Raw genomic sequence first — 20,000 nt, forward strand, 5'->3', positions numbered from 1 at the left:
GGGGGGATACAGAGGGAGGGAGAGAGAGAGAGAGAGAGAACATGGCGAGGCGCCCTCTTCACCCTCTTGTCTGTTACCTATTCTGAGGCATCTGTCTTCAACTACCCTCACACACTCACACACACACACTCAAAAAAAAAAGTTTTGGCTAGCAATGGAGTTTGCACATCCCGCGGATACCTCGGCGAGTTGGAGAGAAGAAGACCACGGTCACACAACAGATAATTAATGACATGTCGAGCGGTGGAGCACGTGGGATGGGGACGCCTCGGGAACACACACCGGGACACTGAGCGAGAAACATCCCAGCAGACCGTACCTGCTCTGTCGGCGGCGTCTCTCCTCCTGGATCTCCTGCTGCTGCTCCTTGTTTGTTTTTTTTATTCCCTGGATGCGGTCTGTTTGTGGACGCGGACGGACACACACCGGCTGGAGGAAAGAAGATCACCGTATCCCTTCTCTGAAAACCTCGGATGTATTTTTCACTAATTTCGGCTGCGTAATTACGCGCAGTCGGCCCGAAAGCTTGGCTCTTTTCTATCGTGTAGTCGGCTCTGAAACCGCCTTCATGCCGGTTAACCCCGGCGTTTAAACCGCACTGTTACCTGCTATAACACCGGTGTAGCCTCTGTAGCCTGAAACGCCTGTGCAACATAATATAACGTCACGTAAAGCTCCAACAATTAAAGCCTACCTACAGCACTGGCTTACGGGGACTGCTCGGTCTGGGGCTCGCGGTGCTACTTTACCCTAAAAAACACACAGCGTGCGCGCGCTCCCCCCTCCCCACCCCCTCCTCTGCCTGTGCTGCGAAATTTCCCCCGTGCAGCAGCGGGCCGGTGCGTCCTGGCCAGACAGCACCACGGTGTAAAAGCTTTTCTGGATTGAACGTGACGCCGTGTATTCCCCGAGCTCCTCTCCTCTGTCTCTACCTCTCTTTGCCCCTTTCTTTCGCCCTCTTCTATATCTTCTTCTGTCACTTCACTAAAAGAGACAGAAGGCTCGTGCTCTGACATTCACTCTCTTCTTTTACTCGTCTCTTCCTTCCTTCCTTCCTTCCTTCCTTCCTGTCTGTTGGTATCATCTGGTCAGCGTTTCAAAAACTCACCCAAAAACACTGTTGTTCTTCGGTTGCTACTTTGCTAACTAGCCTTGAGTGCACGTTGACCTTTAACCTTTACATACCAAGATATTCTAGATTTCCCCTCCATGCGCAAAAAATATGGAATATCTAATTTACGTTAACCTGGTTCTCCCCCTCCTCTCCCTCTCTCTCCGCCGGACCTCTGCTCGGACCTCTGGCTGCTGCGGGACAGGCCAGCTGACACCATGAACTGTTTTTGAACCGGGCTGCTGACTGACAGCTTAGACAGGTCGCGAGATCCTGGGGAGTCGGGGAGAGGGGGGAGGAGGAGGGTTCTGGTTCTTGTTCCTGTCCAATAATGGGGGGGGGGGTTGGTTGAGGTGAGCAAGGGGGGTTAGCGAGGTTCAGCGTGACCCGCCTGTCCGTCCTGCCAGGTGTTGGTTATTACATGGAGTCAAACTGCGAGCGATCAGAGCAGAAGGAAGGTGAGGAGGAAGGAGAGAAGGGAGAGGAAAAGGAGAAACTCCGCAGTGCTTTGATCTGTGAGTCCACACACGGGGAAGCTGCTTATAGCAGCTACACATTCACAGGTAGAATAGAAGCTACAGCCTGTAGGCCTGTCCGTCAAACCACGGAGCTCGCTTCCAATAATGTGACGGGGATAAAACCACGGTCAACACTTTACATTAATCTGTAAAATAACAAATAGTTTAATGAATGAAATAACCATATAGGCTAGTTTCATTTCAACCCCTCCTACATGATGAGCGAAAACTTAACCACACACAGATGTCACGGCAGTTGTGTTGTAGGTCCATTAATCCACACTGAGGTTCATACAAAATAAAAGAATATCAAAAACTAAACTAAAACAACGTTCGGAAACATAAGGTCATTTCTATTTTATGGGACATAACATTAATATGATTAAAATGCAACTTGTCAGCGTGAAGACAAAACATTGGTCCTGGACATGTTAGTGTAGTGTACCTGAGTATTTGTGAGTGCTGCTGTTCTCGCGGTATTCACTGTTATCCACTGCTAAAATGGATATAGTTCAGATGAAATAAATCTCAAACAGACTAGCTTGGCGGCTTTGCGCTCTCTCTCTCTCTCTCTCTCTCTCTCTCTCTCTCTCTCTTTCTCTCTCTCTCTCTGTCTTTCTCTCTGTCTGTGAGCAGGTTATTAGTGTTATCTGCCCACACGTACATGCCTTCACTAACACACACACACAGACACACACACACGTAATGAGAGCGAGAAAGAGATAAAGCGAGGAACGGGGGGAGAAAGAGAAAGACAGAAGTTCAGTCAAACGAAAGCGCTTTGTTATTTCCACGTTATTTTTGGTTTGTTCCCGCCATGATAAAAAGACAGAGGACGGAGAGGGAGAAGCTCTTGCCCGTTCCCCTCATCGCGGAAACATTTCCGGCTCAGCAGCTCACGGTCTCTCTCTTATCGCTCTCGTTTTCTGCTCTCTGCCGGTTGAGAGTCGCAGCCCGCGAGCTCTTGAATACGGTTTCAGCTGTTAAAACTGCACGCGCTCTGAATCACTGACGATTAGGAGTTAGCACGAGGCTTCTGATACTGATTTATTTCCGTTCATCACTGCGCGCGAGGCGTGGAAAAGCCCGGGAAGTATCTGGAGACTGGATATCTGCAGCCTGTAAGAGATAAGGCCATTCATGCTATAGGTTAAATACTAATAGGCCTACTACACCAAATAATAATAACAATGTTGTTGTTGTTATTATTATTATTATTATTATTATTATTGTTATTATTATTGTTATTATTATTGTTATTATTATTTGTATTATTATTATTATTGTATTACTACTAGTAATAATAATAATAATAATATTAATAATAATAACATTGTTATTATTGGGCTATTATTATTATATTAGTAGTATTAATATTTTTTCGAAAATATCCGTCTTGATTTAAAGACAGTCATTTGTGCTGTGAACATTATTTCCCCCTTCACTTAAATCTTTGGCTTGTTAACGTCCAGCTGCAGATTTATGAGGCCGCGCGCTTCTCTTGATTTATGTTCGACTGTTTTCGGAAGAGTCCCCGCTCCAACCCGAACCCTGCTTTCGCTGCTCTCACGGTTTCTGCCTTTTCCCTTTAATTCAGCGAGAAATTTAAACCTGTTTTATCTTCAAGCGACTATTATACGTGTAAAGCCGTTAACGTTAAATGGACTTCGCGGAGTTTTATCGGTTAGATGAGGATTGGAGCAATAAGCACCAATGTTATGGATATGGGAAACATCCACAGTGCTATTTCATTCATTGGATTCATTATTACTTTTGAAAGGGTTTTTTTTTAGCCTTCAGCTTTTCTTTTGTTTCGCCTTTCTGCTTTTTACAATATTTGCAGCAAAGCTCAGAGAGCAAAGGTAGTCCCAATAAAAACAGTTTTTTATTTATTAGTTTAATAAATTTCACACACACACAATAGCCCTGCTTACACACACACGCGCAGACATATATATATATATATATATATATATATATATTTGTGTTTGTGCGTGTGCGTGTGTGTGTGTGTGTGCGCGCATATATAAAGAAGGAGAGAGAGAGGGAGAAAGAGACAGAGAGGCTATACATGCTTGGGAAAAAAACTGTGAAGACAATGGACAATATGGCTGCCAAAGTGCAGTAGTGAGTGGGAAGATGCGCCTTGTGTGAAGACTTGTCCGCGTGCCTCTTCCAGACGCGTGGGTCTGCACCGAACTTGTCTTTGACCACATGCACATATGTCCATTTTATGTGTGTATCGGCCTTGTTTGTTTAGCCTAGTGTTTCAGCATCTGCATAGAGGGACCACAGAGCTGAGAACATTCAGCTCTTAAGATTTATAACAAGATTTCAAATGGATTTAAAGGGGTCAGTGTAATGATCCGTTAGACCAGCAGCAAACACAACACGGTACAATACAAGACTCTCTCTCTCCTAACTGATTTTGCACTGTTTTTAAATGTGCAGGACATTTTAGAGTAAAGCGCAGTTCAATAACAAAAATCTTTGTCAGTGATTCCGCTCCAGCGCAACAAAGACAACAAGTAAGAAGAAAAGTATTGTAGCCTATTACAATCTACACAAAAACAAATCAGCCGGCTCATTATAGGCAGCTAACATTTTCATTTGCCTCTTTTATTCTCTTGACGTCACAATGAGCGGATAATGCTGCAGATGCAGAAGGTTTCGGTGTAAACATTAATTTCAGCCTCAGATGTGTCACAATAGGTCAGTGACTGTTTGACGACACTGCAGTAACACATTAACCTCTCTGTGTTTTCATTCTGTAACAACCACATCTGATTCTAAATAACAAGCTAATGCAGCAGCTATGTGGATTTGTATTTAGTGAAGCGGGAGCAGGGATGGTTGTGAACACGGCGAGGCCTCACAGGAGTTAATATCTCCCTCCTGCAGCGTGGACAGCAGCAGCAGCAGCAGCAGCAGCAGCAGCTATAATGGATGTCAGACAGGCAGTGATATCATTTCTCAACACCGTTTCAAATATTTGAACTATTTCAACCGGGTTTGATGTGGAACTATCTCGGCAGACAAAACACACTTAACGGTGGACACATGCCTGAGATAAGATAAGATAAACCGCCTTATGCTTCTGCAGCCGCGTCCTCTTCACTGTGACACTCAGGACTATTTTAATGCAGCAGTGTTATAGGTAGGAACTTGTGATTTCATATACCAAGTGTGCTCACTCTAAACTTCCCCTCAGCGCAGGGCCACGCTCAAACCTACCTTCAGTGTGTGTGTCAGCCTGGCCGCTGTTTTTGGAAATGTGTTCCCAGCGCTTCCATGTCACCCAAATCAGATATGAGGTCGAGATAGCAGCGAAATATATAAATATATATGAAAAAATCCTGTCACTCCCCCCGCTCTCTCTCCCTCTCCCCCTCTCTCTCTCCGGCTCTTTCTCTGTCCACAGAAATGAGGCGGGATATTGTTTTTGACACGGCGGCGGACAGAAGAAATACACATTTTGAAAAGCGCTGCCTCTTCCTGCTCCTGCCATTATTATGTGACGGGAAGCCGCGGAGCCGCTCTAATTTGGTTACACTAAGGTTTACACTGGTAGAGATGGTCGAGTAGGGAGAGAGAGACACGGGGCGGTGTGGTGTGATGGGGTGTGGGGGGGGGGTGCAGAAAAGTCCAGTAAAGTAATTCTCTGTGCACATCCATCCAACAATATGATGAGTTACATCCTCTATTATTATTATTATTATTATTATTATTATTATTATTATTATTATTATTATTATTGTTGTTGTTATTGTTATTATTATCAATGGATTGTTTATAAAGAATTGTGTTTTGCAAGCTGATGTTGTATTTATATAATAAATGTAACTGATGCTGAGTTCACTGTCCTTTGCACTTTGCATATATTACCAGCTGGCTTCACACAACAAATACAACAGCACACAAGCGTCATCTACTACAGTGAGTTATGAGGTTAGCCGATGAAATTACATTTACTCCAATCCACCCCCTCAGCCCATCCTACCTTCCACTGCCAATGGGAAAAGGCTAAAAATACCACAACCAATTCACTGTGTCTCATTGAGTCACTACACGTTTGGTTTTCCGTACAGCCCGAAGAATGTAAATAAGGAATGCAACTGAATTTGATATGCGACATGTGAATATAAACGTGGAGGAGATTAAAAAAAATCCTCCGGTGTCTGCATCTTGTTTCCTCAACCAATTCAAAGAAGAAGAAGAAGAGAAGAAGAAGAAGAAGAAGAATAAGAAGAAAAGAAGAAGAAGAAGAAGAAGGAGGTCTGATTCAGGGCGAAGAATTTGAGCAAAAGCAGAGACGCTGAGTGCTGACATGAATAATGGCGCCCAGCTCCATTCCTTCAAGCATCCAAAGAAAACACATTGAAAAAAAATGCATGGAGAAAGAGGGAGAAAAAAACAACTTCTAAAAAATAAACCCAGAGTTCGTGCACACAGTGACTGGTTTTATCCATAAAGTGAGCTGGATTCTCTGGTCTCCTCTAAATAAAATCATCTGCAGCAGAGGGCTCAGTAGGCTACTACAGTATCACTGCTGGTAGTGTTGGTGACATTAATATAGCTAAATTCCAAAGCTGTGCCTGCAGAGCTCCTGCACATGCAGAGATTTGCAGTTAAAAGCAGGGCCTGCAGAAGTCATGGACTCAAACCGGCACCATGCAGCTCCTCAGCCTGGCTACCGTGGTTGAGCTGCTCGGATTCACTCACACATCCTGCTCAGACAGATGAGGTTTCCCTGACCGGCAGCTCCTTTTTATGAGATTTCATGGCGGCCGAGGCGGACCCGGTGAGCCACATTTAAACAAATCTCCCGTTAATTGGTCGCAGCAGTAATTCAAGACCCGCAGCTACAGCCAGCTACTTGTCATACTGAGCAGAAAAAATAAAACGCCCCTTGTTATAATCAAGTATAAAAAGCGGGGGCGTGTGTGTGTGTGTGTGTGTGTGTGTGTGTGTGTGTGAGGGCATGAAGGAAAAGGACAAGCAGTTACAGAGAAGGAGGAGAGCCGGAACAGAAAGAGGAGGAGAACCGACAGAGCTGAGATCTCTTCCTCCTCTCCTTCTTCTTCCTAGTTCCGGTGCATCATCGGTCCATCGACCGTCATTTTTCCCCACCGTCTTCCCACAGCGGAGGAAAACATGATTTATCGCGGGCCCCGCCATAAACAACAGCACTACCTCACAAACACACAATGGCAGCCCCGGCCGCACGCTGACACCCTGCCTCACTATAAATCAAGAGAAGTAGCTAGCTAGGAAAAAGAGAGAGAGAGAGCGAGAGAGAGAGAGAGAGAGAGGGGAAGAGAGAGGGAGGGAGAGGGATAGACAGAGGCAGGCAGATAGAGAGAGATGTAGAGGCAGACAGGAGGTGATGGGAGAAAGATGGAGAAGAATATCCAAGTGCGTCTTAAACTATAAACAGCCATCGGCTAACATTGCATTGCTCCGGCTCTCTCTCCCTCCCTCCCTCTCTCTCCCTCTTTCTCTCTCTCTCTCTCTCTCTGGTTTGCAGGCTGCTCGGCTGCACGGCTTCCAACCTATAAACAATGGCTGATGATGATGGGTGGGGGGTCATGTGTAAACAACACTATACAGCAACATGCACGATGAGAAAACACGGCGAAAGATGGGTATTTTTGGGGCATATTTACCAACGATGTTAAAATGATTCAGTGAGAGGGATGCGGGCGAAGGCGGCGCAGCGGCGGCGAAGATGAGGAGGAAGATGTGTGCTTTCCCCCCATGCAGTCCCCTTCCTTTCCTTCCGCAATACTCACGGTGTCCACAACGACCCACAAGACGCACGCCCGTCCAAATTTGTTTTATTGCAGCCTCCTTCTCTCTTTTCTCTTCCCCTCTCTCTCTCTCTGTTGGCGTTTCTCGGTGTCTCCTCTTCTCCCCCCTCTCTCTCTCTCTCCCTCTCTCTTTTCTCTCTCTCTCCCCCTCTCTCCGCTGCTATAGGGGGGCTTGTATTTTTTTTTTTAAAGGACAGTTGAATTTTCCACGTCACACACACACTTGGAGGAGCACCATGCCTTACTATCACATCCCTGACGAATACATATCTATTCTTTAACCTCTGCATTAATTATTTAATGAATCACGTGACGCGCTGGGGCAGGGGGTGTGGGGTAAGGGTGGGGTGGGGGGGTATCTGTGCGCCTCTCACTTGGTGGGGGAATGAATCCGGGAGTGCTGTGTGATAGAGTTTAAAATATGAACATAAAAACAGTCAGAGAGAACTTGTGTTCACCTCTCAGCTGCTCGATGGGAGGGAATGTGCGCTGTGTGTTAATGTGCGCGCGGCAAACTGTGAGGTGTACAACAGACAGAGAGAGAGAGAGACAGAAAGAGAAAGAGAGAGAGAGATAAAAGATGATTGTCACCAACTATGTTCTTTTTAAAAATGACTGCACGCCGCGGACTCTTTCTTCCTTATTCCTCACTGTCATCTCTTCCTCTGCTCGCCGTTACTCGGCAGAACGAGGGGGGATTCCTGCCCTGACACTGTCCTGTCTTATATTTCAGCGGATCTGTTTTCAACAATGGGACATATTCGTGATGACTGTGCGTCACAGCACAGTTTATTTTTAAGCTAAAATAAATATTTAACAGCAGCACAGACTCGAGCCAAGTGTGTCATTGTCTGGTAAGTCCAATTAGAAGTCGAAATAAAACCGGCTTTTATGAAAATATGAATCAGGATCTAATATTTTATCAGCACTAAATTGTCCAAACGCGCAGCTTCTTTTATCCCATGAACAAGTTCTTTTTTCTCGTGGCTGCAGCTCCAACAGTAATTCATTCAGAAGGAGCCATTTATTCAGGTAACGGACAGACAAGAGAGCTGTTAGAAAAAGAGATGGAGTCAAACATAAACACAAGATAGAAAGATATTAAAGAGGCACAAATAAGAAGAAGAAGGGGGGGGGGGTGAGACAGATGAAGAAACAACGGAGAGACAAAACCACCCGTCGCGAGGCCGTGCAGGGCAGCAACAATAGACCGTCGGAATCCTTTTAGAGCGCCGCGTCTCCCGGTTCCAGAGCCCGAGCCGCCTCCAGCAGGACAATGGAGCCGGAGACTCCCGAGAACTCAGTGCGGAGACTGCGAGGCTGTGTCACGGCTGTAACCTATAGCTGCTGAGTTGCTACCACAAGAAACACTTCAAGGTCAAACAATGGGCCGCAGCGGCTCCAACACTGTTCCTCCTCCACAGGAACACAGAGGCTTTTAAAACCGCCACAACACCAACCTGCCTCCAGGTACACATGCTGGAATAAGCCTCTTTTAAGTCCAGTCAAGTGCTGCGCTGTTCATCAGCGGTGTCCATTAAAACCAAAGCAATTTTCTTTTAAATTTTATGTAGCCAGTTTGAAACAATTGTGAGTCCAGATAAATAGTTTAATATCAAATGTAATTAGTCAGAAACCAATTCACCGCTTTGGAGTTGTTTCTAAAAATACAGTCTAATCTCCCTGATGACAGAGGGAAAAATAATTATCAAGAAGGAAACAAATGCTGCTTTAAACGTGTTATCAGTGAAACGGTCTGATGCTCATTTATTTATTACTTGTTTTTGATGCGCTAAAAACGCACAGATAGCTCCTTTAAACTTCATCCCGAGCACCGCAGCGCTTCCCTGACATTTTCTTTTTTTTTCTTTTTTTTTTTTTTTACCCACAATAAGATTGAAATCAAACATTTGCGGTGGTGATGATGGCGTCTGTAATGACGGCCATAAATTATGGCAATCACAGTGTGAAACAACAGCTAAGATAAGTCGCAGCAGAGACCTGCATGGGTCGGCCTGACAACAACAATACGAATCAGCTCTATAAACTTGGCACAGTCGCATACAAAGCTATTACAGATACAACAATGGTCTTCAACAGCATAAACATCCCGGCTATGTTGGGCGGGGGTTGTAGAATCAAGCAAAAAGGAATAACTTGCAGCCACAGCGTGTAACCATCATAATAAAGCACTCAGTGAGAGAAAGAAACGAGATGTAGGACTGGATCACTTTATAGCAAATATCCACATGTTAATAATTTAATATCATGAAAAGAAAAGGAGACATATTTGATAAAAATATCTGAAACCTGATCATTAATGTGTGATTCTACGGGCTATGTTTTACTAAATGCTTATTTCAACATTTATTATAGGCGCAGAATAATAGCTACTAAAAGCCAACAGGCTAATTGAAGTGATGTTGGAGTTCTTTGGATCTTGGGGGGTCTCTTGCTCCATGATGGATTAGGACAGGTAAATTCTTCCTCCTCGTTAATGATTAACAAGGCTTTGAATAAAAAAGAGAGAAACTGAAAATGTCTCTTTGTTAAGATGTAGAATGGCCGTAAAATTAAAGTGTCCACGGCGTGATGAAGTGGCTACATATTACACCACCAGAGAAAGTATTATTATTATTATTATTATTATTATTATTATTATTATTATTATTATTATTATTATTATTATCATTATTATCATTATTATCATTATTATCATTATTATGTTGTTGGTGTTGGTGTTATTATATTTAAGGCTAGAGACTGATGTGAGAAAAAAAGAGCCGGTCAGAGAGAGATTGATTTACCGAGCCCCGACATCTTCGCGCCTTTTTACTGCGGCTCGTAAATCTGTTTGGAGACGCGGCAGCACGCGCACTGCCGCTTTTTTGAAATATAGTATTCCTCCTGTGCGCGAGACGTGAGGTATTTCCCCGTCATGGAGCTGCAACTGCAGACATCCCCCTGCTCTCTCCTGAATGTTAAAGGACCAATCAAAAATCAATAGCCAATAACATTTGCGTAATTAAAAAGGTTTTTTTTTTTTTTTGTTTTTTTTGTATTGCATCTGTGTTTTATGAATATGATGAAAAGGAGCCAGGAGCCGTCCGTGTGCGCTGCTGCTTTAAATAGGAAATGCAGAGCTTTTTAATGGGCTGTTGTGACTGTTTTGTTGTCAGACGTGTCAGGACATTGATCCTGTCATGTCTGACTTCGGAGCGTCTTGAAACTGTCCCGCCATTGTTAACTTTATAAAGGCCGGTAGAGAGCCTGCTGAGTTACAGTAGCTACAGATCAATTACACTGTATGTGCTTTACATTTACACTTGTTGGGGAGTGTTTCACTGTGATTCAGACCTTAGATTTACAACCAACAGTATAACAATATGAACAGCCCTCTGGATGTGCTCTAACACATTGTGGCCAAATGCCTTTGTCTTCATACTGACGCTCTTGCACTTCACAATGAACTGACAAGTGCTCTTTAATGCAGGCCACAAAGCACCAGTGTGTTTGCTAAAATAAATATTTTGCAACAAAATCTGCATTTGCAACCACATTGAATATGGTGTATATTTTACATTGGCTATAAATATGGAACAAGATGAGCAAAGTTCTGTAATATAGCCTATAGAGTGAATCCTGCATTTCCCTTTTTGCGCCTCACCTATTGGCCAATGTTTGTTTTTTATTTACCATTAATGTAAATTATCATCAGGTAAAAAAAAAAACGTGTAAATCAATTGTGCTGTCGTGATTGTGGTGTTTTTGGCTTTTTAATTTTTTCTTGTTCCTCTACGCTCTAAATCTAAATTAGCCCATGACCTGAAGTAAATTCACGCACCTTATAGGCTGTAAATATGAAAAACTGAAATCAAACCTGAGAGGCTACATTTTCACAATCCGAGCTGTAATCTTTGTGTCTCAGATTAGCTGTTATCATCCGGCAGCCAGCGCGTCTTCGTCATTAGGATATTGATAAGTGAAAGGTAACGAGGGGCAGTGGGGTTGTTTAATACTGTGGTATCAATGAGCTCGCGCAGGCCTAATGCCCCGCCATTACTATTAAGACAGGCCACGGAAGCCGATTTATCATTCACATCTAATGGATATGAGCGCTGCGGTAACAAACAACAGTGGGATCATCACGCTGCAGGACGGCTCGTCTCCATTCACTGTGAGCAGCATCAGAGTCCTGACGCTGCTCAACGGCAGCTTCACAATGCAATAAAGGAAGGGGGATTACAAATGGGCATATGTATGATTTATTAATCATGAGAATGTATTTATTATTATTTAATCATTGATAACACACCGTAATGCCTTAATATACGAAGTATTTGGGTTGCCAGGTTGTGATTCTACTGCAGATTTGATGTAAAACAAAAAGAGGGAAACAATTTTTCAATAGCAGTTTAAACTGCAGTTTAAACTCTTTTAGATGGTCAGGAGGAAGAAATGACTCAGAGTTCACTAACCAGATTTACAGTTTGTGTTTTCAAAGTGTTTTTTGTATGAGGATGCTGATTTGATCACATCTAAACTAGTTATTAATAAATAGGCTAAATCGTTGAAAATAACTATTTGATAATATAAATTACCTACTGAATATTGTTACAATACAAAGCATAGCCACCGTGTTGAACTACAAAAGCATGGCTTATGAAAAGAAACGTGTTGCCACTTGGTAACCACTATTCGTCTCTCTCGTTCTCTCTCTTTAATACTTAATACATGTCCACTTTTAAATGGCTCGCACGCTCCCTCTCTCCCTCTCTCTCTCTTTCTCTCTCTCACACACACACACACACACACACACACACACACACACACACACGGTGCAGTAGGAAAAGCCTGGCAGCCATATATCTCCAGTGACGACCTCCTCCTGCAGCCCGCGCGCCTCCACCGTGACCTCCTCGGCTCCTCGCGCTCTCCAAAATAATAAATTTCTCGGGCAAAGCGGCTGCAACAAGTCCGAGGGAAGAAAAAACGCACGCGGGGTGATTTGTCTGGCAATTAGCAAACCACCGCGAGACTCCCAGGCCAAAGAGAGAGAGAGAGAGAGGGAGAGAGAGAGAGAGAGAGAGAGAGAGAGAGAGAGAGAGAGAGAGAGAGAGAAGTTGGTGCAACCATTGTTTTTTGTTGTGTGTGAGTATGTGTGATAGCCTATGGTGATCATTGGACCAGTGAACACACACACAGAGTGGAAACATATTGTGTGTGTGTGTGTGTGTGTGTGTGTGTGTGTGTGTGTGTGTGTGTGTGTGTGTGTGTGTGAAGCCTGCAGCTTACTGTGCAAAGCTGCTGCTGAAACATCAGCTCCATCAGCTGGTTCAAAGCCTTCAAACATCTCAGCCACAGCAAACTGTAAAGCAGAAGCAGCTGATCTGTGTAATCTACAGGTCAGAGAGAGAAAGAGAGAGAGAGAGAGAGAGAGGGAGAGATGGCTCACATCTGCCTGCTGGACAGACTCCTGCTGCCTCATGCTTTTACTTCAGTTATTTAACTGCTAATCCCACTGAGATCACAAAAACAAATCTCCTTTAAGATGTGAGAGAATCATCAGGACGAGCTGTAAAGCTGCAGAAACAACAACACGTATCAACAAACAGGGACAGAACAGACTTAAAATCACTAACCTAATGTCTGCTTTCACTAACTAAGAGCTCAGTGGGCTTTCATGCATCAGCGGAGCAGCAGGAGTTTTAATTTAACAAGAGTGTTTTTAATGAACCTGCATGAGCTCAGGGTCGAAATTAGATTTACTCTATTCAAGGTTTCAGGCTGAGAAACTTTACAAACTACTGCACTACATTTCTGTCCAAATCACTCAGGAGTAAAGCTACAGCACTGATACTTACAGGTTTGACCCATCATTTCCCTGGGTATATATATATAAATATATATATATATATATTTATAGCATTATGTCACCTGAAAGCAACATTTCTTACTGAAAGCTATTGTGTATACAGTCTCTCAAATACACTGAATGTATTTTCTGCATCTCCTTCTTTCTTATTGCTGCACTACAAACCAGCCAATAGCAAAACATCACATACATGACATTTTACTGTACAGCTGGTCCTCATACACCTGCTGTAATGTACAAGCTACAATCAACACGTGGACCAGCTCATTGTCACTTAAATCTACTGCACAACTAACTGTCAAAAACTGCAGGGAAGCTTTAAATACCACACCTCGGCTTCAGTCAAAATAGCAAATGCGAGTGTGTTTGGTTTTTTGGAAAAAACATAAAAACCCATCATGAGGATGTGTTTGGAGTAAAAATCGCTCTTTAGCCTGCAAGAATTAGTTCAATTCAATACAAACACAAAGTATAAAATACAGCACAAGGATGAAATACATAACCACATCAAACTTTACTTAACTGCAGTCAGAGTAGAGCGGCCTTTAAAAGTTGCAGCCTCTCCAACACGTCCTTCAACTTGAAGGACCATACAGGTTTTTTCTGTCTCCACGTTCCCTTGGGAGCCTGCGGACTGTTTCCTCAAACAGTGCCCCCGTGGTTTAGGTAAACACACGGTTAAGTGTACGTTCACCATTCCGTTCGGTTCATGCACAAAAACAGCTTGGTGTTTCCTTAAGGTTAGAGGACCTTTGTCGTCATGGTTACAATAATAAAAACATAAGAGAGCTTGACAACTGGGATCATATCCTCTATCCTCTATCAATGGCCCATGTTTTGTGGCCCCATCGGCTCTGAACACAGATTTTGTGGCTCTTTTTACAAGATCATCTGACTGTCACAGAAATAAGAAAGACGTCATCTAAAGACAAACACACCCCATACAGAGCTGTGTCTGCATCTTTAAAAACAACACCGGCACATATAGTGTTTATGTGCAAAGTTTAAATGGGAAACAATTTATCTACTCTACACTTGAATCTGTCACACCTGGTGCAGCACTTCCTTGTGTGACAGGTGACCTCCTCCTTTGGCAAACCACACGAAATGACACGATCTGCCCCTCTGTGTGGCTCTCTGTTTGGATTCTGTTTTGTCATTTCCTGTTTATTTTGAAATTCAGCTTATTCACTCTTATGACCATGGTTGTTTTACTTCCTGCCCTTATGTGTTTCCCACCTGTTTGATCGGCCGCCCTGCCCCGATGAGATTCACCTGTTCACTATCACCTCTGCCTTCAGTGTATTTAGTCTGTGTGCTCCCCTCCCTCTCTGTCAGATCATCTGTGTCAGTTCCTGGTTATCTTTCCTTCATGTTGCTCATGTGGAGGATCCTGTTTTTGTTCCTGCCTTGTTCCTGTTCATGTTTCCTGAGTTTTTTCTCAGTGCTTCTGCTGCCTGTCAGTTTTGGATCGTGGAGGAACTTATAGATGGAGAATCTTCAAATCCGCTGCCAAAATGGCTCCAGTATAAAGCGGAAAGAGTCCCGTCACTGACTACACACCAGGACACTTCAAAAACTTGGATGAGGTAGGTTCCTGCCATCACAGATTGTGACTCACTTCCTCCCACTTCCTCCCAGGCTGTCTGTCCGGTGCTCCAATGGTCTGCCTCCATTATGCCTGGTTCTCAGCTTTGCCTGTTGGCCTGTCCAGCCCCCATCTAATTGATCTACTCTGGACCCCAGTGACCTGCTCTGCCTCCAGAGCAGAGAGGATCCAGCTTCGCCATCATCCTCCAACTCTTCCTCCAGAGGGGACATTTCCTGGATATGTTTCCCTCCTGTCCCTTTTGTTCCTCTCTGGATCCTTTATGGTCTCTTCAGTTTCCTGAGGTTTTTCCCAATGCTTCTGTCTGCCTGTAAGTTCTGGACATTCTTTATGATTATCAAAGTACCATCACTATGTGCCTGCTTCCTGTGTGCATTTAGGTCCAAACATCAATGAACTATGAAACTAAAGTGTAGCGTCACTGGAAGAGCACAGAGCCAAGATGGAAAACTGAGTAATAATACATGTAGTATGTCATGTGTGATTCTAGGATGGTCAGGAGTCCCACTGAACAGACCTTAAAGCGACCGTCAGAGCACGTAATGCATATTGTCCAAATCTGAATGACTTATGGGGAATTGTTAAAGTAATTTAAATCCCCCTTAATACACATTTCCCACATGATTCTGTCTGACTGGATCTGAGCAGAGCTTCACTGCTCAACAAGAAAAATGTAAACAAAGAGAGGTTGCATCAGTAATACTGATGTTTCATCATGTCATGATTAAAATAGGAAATAAAGGGGACTACAACACGCTGTATGGGAACCATTTTATGTCAACCAGGGGCAAAGTGGAGAAAAATGGACAAATATATGCCACTGTTCCCCTGATTAATTAGTAGTCGTCCCCCCCAGCTGTAGGTCAGATTACCAGGCTGGAAAACGACCAGCAACCACCAGCCCTACACCAGTATATAATGGAGGCTGCAGCTCTCATGACTACACGGTTTTATAGTAAAATTAACAGCATTTTATTCCTCTGTATTTCATTCATATAGTACTATGTCATGTCCTGAATTTGACTAAACATGAACTGGAGTGTGTTGACATGGCGGGAGCAAGCCGGAGAGTTAAAAAGGCTGCACAGGGCAATCAGGAGGTGCAGGCTCTGTTTACATTAAGGTCCCAGTCTGTCCAAATACTGTCCAGCTTCAGCCTGACAGCCTGTCTGACCCTCCCGTACCAAAACATACAGGAACATCCCACACCTTACATTAGAGTGCTTAGAAGACAGAGAGGAGAATTAGGTACCAAGTTATTAGTTACCAAAAATGACAACACTGTATGATAGAGTTATGGACTAATTGTAATTACAACAGTGAAAATATGTTTCCAAACAGCTCATATATGTTTTTCCACATTGCAGTCTCATCATCATAAGTCCATTTCAGTAACAGTCAGCAGTGGCCTGTGGCTGACCCCTGACCAGGTGGCTGGCTTGTCTGTCTGTCTATCTGAGTGTGAGAGCAGAGATATCGCAGCCATGTCCCTGGGTTACAGTGCCCTGGACTCGGGTTGTTATGACTCAGTGGCCCGGGGGCCTCCGGAGGTCTGGGAATGTCCGACGGAGCGCAGGGTCCTCCAGCCTTGCGAGGTCAAGGGGGACCAGGAGTGGTGGGGGTTGGAATGGTGTGGATGCGCGGGGGGGTCAGCCTCTGACTTCAGAGCCAGTGGACCTCATCGGTCAGAAAAACCTGTCCCCTGGTTGAACCCTCTGTGGCCGCAGCTTGGCCATTCCGCTGCTCCTGCACGACCATCGATTTTTCCCTCCTCCATCTCCCGCTCTGCCTCTCCTTCGATACCCGCCGCTTCTATTCCTGCCATTTGTTTCTCTTTCTCCTCCACGCATCGCATCACGTCATGGCCGGCGTCCTCATGAGAGGCTGAGCCCCATCCACCAGAACCGCTGCCCTTTTATCTTTAATTCAGGCCAAATTGATTTCTGAAGGGGTCAAACAGGAGTGAGTGCGCTTCCTGGGGACGCTGCTGTTCGGCTCAGCAGATACCGGAGGCCTGAGCGCGCACGGCGACCTGCGATCGTTCGCAGTTCATTTTCAAAAGCCTTGCAGATCGTTTGTTTTCCAGCTAAATTGTTCGGGAGCATAACCAAGAGAGTATCCATTAACCAGCGCTCCCCCAGTTCTTCTAATTTTTCTTTTTCACCCCCACCCTTTCCACTGAGCGCGGTATTATTCATATTCTCACCGCAAGTCTCTGTAGCTTGTTTGCACCTGGCCGACAAAAAACACACACGCACAAACTTGCAACACTATATCACTGAACGCTATAGGCCTAAACCACAGAAGCACAGCTAAGACAAAATGCATGGGAACCAGGAATTATTCACTTGGCCATCCTGTCATTTATTAACAGCATTCTAAATTATCCTCGTGCATTAAGCTGGAAATCAAACTGCATCATATGAAATTAAATTAATAAAATACAGCTTCAAATGGTTCTGAAAAATCACCAAAATCTTCAAAACAACTCCCATAAACGTGTGCGTAAAGGACACACGCAAGACAACAGATGCTGCAGCAGCGGAGGCCTCCTGAGTGACAGACAGAAGTGACACCACTGCGGCAAAGGGGAGCGGAAACAGTTGCACAAACTCAGGGGGAAAACAGCACAACAAAACAAAAGCCAGTGTCTGTATGCACTGCAAGAAAACACGCACACACTCTCACACAACACAAACACCCAGCTCCAAAAGTCCCCGCGCGAAAATCAAAGCTCCCACGGCCATAAATGCCCCCTTCGCCTGACCTCGCCAAATGCGCACGGGGGCAATAAAACCATAAAAACTGGCTCGCTGGCATTTGCCTCTCCTGCACAGAGGAGCGAGAGAGGCAACAACAGAGAAGGGGATAGAAAATGAAATTAGCAGGCCTCTTACCTTGGACGCCAGAACTCTGTGCGACCTCGGGGCCATCTTCTTCTTTCGCGCCGGGAGGACTCTGTGACTGGTTTGTTGGACTTTCTTAGGAGGGATTTTTTTCTTTCCAATGAAAGAGAAAAAAGTTTTTTTCTTATGGTAGGATACTTGTGGGGTGTAAAAATAGCTTGGTGGTGCGTGGGAAGGGGAGGTGTATGTATGAGTGTTTATGTGTGTGTAAGGAGGGGGTTTGAGGGAGGGAGGAGGAGGGGGGGGTGTCTTCCAAGACGTCTTCTTTTTCTTCTCCTCTGTCTGTGTCTGTTCCTTGCCCTCTGTATCTCCTGGCAGAAGGGGTCTTGTGTGTGGCTGTCGGGTGACAATAGAGAAGAAGGAGAAGACGGAGAAGAAGTGTTAAAAGAAGAACACGTGATTAATGATTTTTCTTGTATAATTCTCGCATTTTTCTTGAGGTGCCGTCCCCTCTGCCCTGTCCTGAAAATAATGGCTGTGAACTTTTTCAGAGGGGTGGCGATGAGGAGTGTGTGTGTGTGTGTGTGTGTGTGTGTGTGTGTGTGTGTGTGTGTGTGTGTGTATTGGGGAGGGGGGTCATTCTTCTTACAAAAAAATCTGATCCCATTCAAAGGAGCAGCAGAAGGCCCCGGCTGATAAAGGTGACTAAAAGAAGTCAGGGTTCCTTGGTGGATTTTATTGTGCGCGGTGTCACCCCGCGCGCAAATTCATTTATTTCAACTCGGACCGTGAATACTCCAGGGCTTTAGGAGTTATTGTGGAGGCGCAAATGTGAGCGCATGTGTGCAGATACTGGGGAGGGGATGTTTCTTTACAAGCTCCAATATAGGACATTTGGTGTGTAGCCACAATTACAGCATCCTGACACAAATATTGTGGTATGTGAGGAGAAGTTCACCGCCTGCGGGTTTGTGTGGCCTATGTGCGTGTGTGGAGGAGCTCGCATAAGAAACATTGGCTATATAGGCCAAATACACACACACAATATACAAATATACACACACTCATATATATATATATATATATATATATATATATATATATATAGCAAGTGGAGGTTAATGCACATTAGCAGTCATATTCGAGACAAGAACAAAACAATAAAAACAATAATAATAATCGTCATCATCATCATCATCATAATAAGAAGATAAAAAGCAAAACAGACGAATTTCGGAGTAAAATGTGTTGAAATGCAGGTTTAAAGCTTTCATTCCGTCACAGTGGGTATAAAGCTTTATGCATTTTGGCGCAGTGCGCGTGTGTGTGCGTGTTTGAGCACATCTAGGTATACAGTTTGATAGGAGGGCGGTTTTGCTGGAGAAGCCTTTCATAAATAGGAAGAAAACAGATAAATGGGCAGAGGGAGTCTCTGCGGCAAGAAGCCCAGGGAGAAATCAACCAACAAGTAATAGGGAATCTTCTCTGGGCCGAGAAATACGAACGGACCAATTTGGGGGGCACAGTTTTTTTGTTTAAAGTTCATCGAGAGGAATGCTATTTTCTCGTTCTCCCCCCTCTTGCTCTATATTTTTCGATACCTGCTCTAAGAGAAGAAAATGAAAATTAATACGGGAGCCGCGCCTTACAAAAGAAGCCATTCGTCTTGTTGATTATCTATTTGGTTGTCAGGGTTTGAGCTATGGCGCCGGCCTGCTCCCTTTTTGTAATATATAAAAAATAAAACACACATGCGCGCACAGCACCAGTGCAGAAAACAACGATAGGGAAAAAAAGAAATTGAGCAAAAATTACACTCATTAAAGCATTAAAAGACCAAGAACCGAGAGGCTATTTAATTTTTTTTTTTACTTCAGAACCAGAGGAGGAAGGAAGGGGGCTGTCCCACACTCTTTGTCGGGCCGGTGCATGCGAGTCTGAGCAGCCGTTAAATTAACGGGAGAACGGGAGTGAAACGGAGGGACGTTCTGTGATTTAAAACGAGATTACAGGACGTAATGTACCAGGATCACTCAGGGCGGGGACAGATTAATCATCGGAGGCCCCTGATTTCTCAAGTCAGGTCGCTTTGCGTGTTGTAGGCAAAACCAACACTGAGATGAAGTGGAATTATTTATTGTGTAGAATGTGTACGTTCACTTTGAAGACATCCTGCACGAGAGGAGAGATGAGGAAGTAGTGATGCTCTCTGCAAAGCGAAATGGAAATGA

General features: G+C 44.3%; 1 protein-coding gene across 8 annotated transcripts in view; it reads right to left on the reverse strand.

Moving 5' to 3' along the window:
* Positions 1–20,000, reverse strand: part of hoxb3a (homeobox B3a) — a 96,872-nt gene that overhangs the window by 32,167 nt on the left and 44,705 nt on the right. For 5 of the 8 annotated variants that reach the window (XM_087179297.1, XM_023426159.2, XM_087179295.1 and 2 more), the window contains exon 2: positions 17,821–18,165. The gene's annotated coding sequence lies outside the window, so the exon portion shown is untranslated. The other 3 variants (XM_023426164.2, XM_023426163.2, XM_023426161.2) reach the window with 3 other exon arrangements.

Source organism: Seriola lalandi, unplaced genomic scaffold (genome assembly GCF_002814215.2).
Source record: "Seriola lalandi dorsalis isolate HSWRI2012SDOR001 ecotype SW California unplaced genomic scaffold, Sedor1 jcf7180002054816, whole genome shotgun sequence".
In the NCBI taxonomy this organism is placed as follows: Eukaryota; Metazoa; Chordata; class Actinopteri; order Carangiformes; family Carangidae; genus Seriola; species Seriola lalandi.